At 37.3% G+C, this 4,563-nt stretch overlaps 1 long non-coding RNA gene across 1 annotated transcript in view; it reads right to left on the bottom strand.

Moving 5' to 3' along the window:
• The window catches only part of LOC104873979, a 33,739-nt gene that overhangs the window by 22,660 nt on the left and 6,516 nt on the right, over positions 1-4,563 (bottom strand). The window lies entirely within an intron of this gene.

Below are 4,563 nucleotides of genomic sequence, written 5' to 3'. Positions count from 1 at the left end.
TGTTTTTGGTACCAGGGATTGAACTCGGGTCCTTGCACTTGCAAGGCAGGCCACCGAACCGCTGAGCTAAATCCCCGGCCCTGTCTATTTTTGTAAACAGATTCATTTTAAAACACTGGCTCATGTACTTGTGGGGCTGGCAGATCTGAATTCTGTAGTGTTGCCTGGAAGGCTAGAAACTCAGATAAGTGTCGATGCCTTGAATACAAAACCTGCAGGGGAAGCCAGCAAATGAGAGGGAGTTTCAGACAGAGTTTCTATACTTCAGTCTTGAGAATTGTTTCTTGTTTTGGAAAACTCATTTTATTTTTTTTATCTTATTGAGTTTATTGGTACTTTTTAAGTATACAGTACAGTTACATTCATCATTGGGATCTTGTACCTTTACATAACAGATCTTGGTTCTCATTTTTTCATTTTAAAATAGAAGCTTGGAGTCATCATTGTTTAAAGATTGTCTAGGAATGGAGAACTTGGCAAAGGCCTTTGATTGATTGGATGATGCCACAGTGTAAGAAGGAATTCGTTTTACTCAAAGTCTACTTATTATAAATGTTAATCTATGTAAATAATATCTTAATAGCATTATCTTCAGTGTTTGACTGCCCAGCCTAGCCAAGTTGACACAGGAATACCATCATGTAATGGAGTGGGTGCAGTGGGTCCAAGAGGGGGAAAGGGCATTATTCCTGCCATGTGCTTGCCATTCCTTATTATGGTTGAATTTAAACTCTCCTTTGGTGTAAGAAAATCTCATTTATTGGCAAAGTTTAAAACTATTATTATACAAATGATGTAACTTATACGTAAAAGATTTTTTGAAAGGCAGGAAGATAACCTTCTATCTCAGGAAAAGAGTCTCCAATAAATGTTTATTTTACTTTGTTTTTGCTTTATGTTCTCAAGAAAACATCTTAAGGGCCAGAGATTTAGCTCAGTGGTTCTGCCGCCTGCCTTGCAAGCACAAGGTCCCAAGAAAATATCTTATGTCCTTCCCATCTCATCCCTGTGTATTATACAATTCTGCCCATGTTTACATCCTTCATTCACTCTTCTATACTATGAGGAAGTCTCCAGTGGAAATGCTTTTTTATAATTTTGCTTAGAGAAATTAGCATCTGGTCTTTTCAAAAATTTACTGTCACTTAGAATTGCAAAATTAAAATTCCAAACTGTAAAAACTACTTAATAATCATTTGGTAGATGTCCTTCGGTGTGTTAATTTTGATATTATAAATGAGGCAACATATTATAATCTTCTGTTGATTTCAGTTATCTCCTTCGATGTGCTAGAAATTGTACAATTATATCAAAGAATGCTTACAGTTTTAAAGTAAGTCGAGGGAAGTCTCAGTTGAGGAGCGAGTTCAGCTGTATATGTTTCAGGGGTTTGAAGTAATACTTAATAATTTTTGTTGTAAAAACATCTTTAAGATAAGAGCACTAAAAAAGAATCTCAGAAAAAACAAATCCATGGAAGTAAAACATTTGTTACCAGAGGAGTGATACTTGGAGACTATTTGAGCAAATCCCAAATTCAACAAGTATTTTCATTAGAGTGTTGCTTTTGTTCCCAAGAAAATGTTTTATATTATTGAATATCATATGTGTCTGAATTTCTGTTTTCAGACACGTTTCCTGCTAGGAACATATGGAAAGGCTAAATGTCTGGAGTAAAGTTTGAATGATGTTATAAACTATGAGAGAGGATCTTGAAGTATTAAGGCAGTTGAAAGATTAAAACTATGTCCACAGTTAGATTCAGTCAGCCATTTTGCTTATGTTGTATTCTTTTTACAGGATATGAAACACGAAATGTGAAAAACAGATCTTATAAAATCTGGTTACTTTGTGTGTTTACATTTTGATGTTGGTATCAATTTACTCCCCTACAGATGCTTGTCATTATTTTGTTTTGAACACAGAGAAATCTCGTGTGTGTGAAACTGCCATGTTCTAGTGGGTAGACATTTATGAATCACGGACAGGTTTCCATGAAGAACTTTTACTCAGAAGTTCAGGGTTGATTTGTGAAGTCCCCAAGCGTGGGGCTTGTGTCTCCTGAGAAAACCGATGTGTTGTGACTCTTAGATGTTCGGGGTGAACTTTAGAGTCCTGGCCAAAGTCAGGTAGATGGGAACGATTGCTAAGTAAATCAGGTGAAAAACGTGCGTTTAGTATCAGGCTCATTGAACCTTCAGGAATCTACTTTGCTGTGGTTATAAAGACATAGCTTTTCTGTTCTTTCAGTATTTTCAATTGAGGTGTCTGCAGAGTGCAGTGTACCACCAACGCACAGCCCACATGCAACCAGCTCCTCTCAGAACCGTTGCTGAAGCACAGTGGATCAGCTACTATACTAAATGAGGGACTCAAAGGCCCACGCAGGTTGCATCCCTGCTCAGCCTGGGGAGACACTAATGTTGACTGCACATTTTATCACACACCAGACCATGGGACACATCTGGATCCAGCATGTCTCTGCCATCATTTATCTTAGAGGTTAAGCTTGTTATTTCTAGTTTACAAATACCACGGTTAATACATGTTATTTTGCCTAATACTGTATCACTCCAGACCAAGGATTGCATTTTGGCATTTGTTTCCAAATCCTGTTTTTGCTGTTGTTGCCTTTATTATATTCTCACTATTAAGCTCAGTTTTGTGCATTTTGACCTAACTTACTCATAGTTAGTAACTTGCTCCACTAGAAAAACCTTGTTATAATGGTTAGTTCTAGAAGACGTTTGATATTTCACCAGCTTTCAAATGCATCATCAGAGCATATGAATGTTGACATAGCATCAGCTCACAAAGCTGAAATCAGTAGGGCACGCTGGTAGTTGAGAAGTTCTCAATTGTTTAGGTGGTACGTGGTTGACATCAGTAGTCATTCAAAACACAGAGCAGATGGTCATTAGCACTTTTATGCACTCCTGGGTATTTATCAGTTAGGATTCGGTGGCATTTGTCTGTTCTCATTAGGTAATTACATTAAAATATTCCTTATCACAGGAAAGAAAAACCTAATTACTAGATCTTGATTAAACCTTGTGCTAGGAGCTGACCTCTTGACCAGTGACATACGACCATGGTAAATAAAATTCATGAAGGGATTGATAGCTATGGCCAGCACCCAGGAACTGATACAGGAAACGTGTTTATTCTTTGTTTTGCTCCTTCCCAGTCTCAGTGATTACAAATAATATTAGTGACATGGAAACGATGTGTATTGTTAACAACAAAAGCATCTCTTGGGTAAAAATATGTTTTGATTTTTCTAGAAATCAGAAAGCTCTTAAATATATACTCTGGAGAAAAAGTTTTGGTGGCCAACAAATTGGTAGCAACATGTTTTTTTTCTCCTAACTCTCCCTTATTGAAAGAGATCATAAGAGTGCACAGAAACAAATTTAACAGCATAATTCCTATTTCTACTTTTACTGAATCATATGTAACAAACTCAACACGTTTTGAGACTTTAGTCATTGACGCTTATTTTTCAGTAGTATATTGTCACCAGCAGGCTACATATTTCTTGCAAAATATTTAAAATATTTATTATTAGGCACTACACTGTGCCACGGCCATACTTACAATAATAACTCCAGGATTTCATGTGGTAGATATTTTTATTTTCTCTACTATTTTTCAAGGGTTTGAAGCTCTAAAGATAAAGAGAATTTTCAAGATTTTTAACAAGCAGATGTATAAAACTTTGTTCCTTCTTTACCAGTTAAAATGTGTAAGTTTGTTGAACAAAGTTTGCCAAACTATTTCACTTCCATACTTGTTTGTTTGTTATCGGTACACATTTGCATAAATTCAGACACAAGCTGATTATAGAAACTGTATCCCCACCTCTCCCCTGACCCCCAGTACAGGGAATTGACTCAGGACCTTGTACTTCCCAGGCAGGAGCCTGAACCATGAGCTAAATCCCCAGCCCAGCGCTACATGCTTAATCTGTTTTTCTTCTGTGTGAAAGTGTATAGCCCTCTTCTTGTGGTGAATTCCAGTTGAAAGTTTCTTTCTGGTTGGAGCTCTTCTGAGGTGCGTAGTTCACTGTCCTCCAGGGGCTAGGTTGCAGCGAGTGACAGAGCACTTGTCAAGCATGCATGACATCCTGGGTTTGAACCCCAGCAACACACACACACACACACACACACACACACACAAAAAAAAAAAAAAAAAAAAAAAAAAAAAAAAACCAAGGGCAGAGTCTTTTCCTGACCACCTTGTGAAAATTAGCCTCTCTCTTCCTGCTTTGGCAATTATTGCTATTACCATTATTATTATTTACTTGTGATTCATCCCACAGGAACAAAATGTTTACAAGTACAGAGATCCCATCTGTTGGTTACCATTATTTCCTCAATGATAATTATTCAATACCTGGTACAACATAGGTGCTTAAGAAATACCCAGAATTAGAGTAAAGGCATGACTCAGTCGGTGTATAAGTGAGTCAGTGACTAAGGAAGACATGATAGAATAATGCAATCGGTCCTAGCTCCCATTCAGGTCACCATGGCATCACAGAGTATGGAATGTGGAATTTTG

The sequence above is a fragment of the Fukomys damarensis genome, unplaced genomic scaffold (genome assembly GCF_012274545.1).
Source record: "Fukomys damarensis isolate Sample0158 unplaced genomic scaffold, DMR_v1.0_HiC HiC_scaffold_15, whole genome shotgun sequence".
In the NCBI taxonomy this organism is placed as follows: domain Eukaryota; kingdom Metazoa; phylum Chordata; class Mammalia; order Rodentia; family Bathyergidae; genus Fukomys; species Fukomys damarensis.
This window is presented reverse-complemented; position numbering and strand designations above follow the sequence as displayed.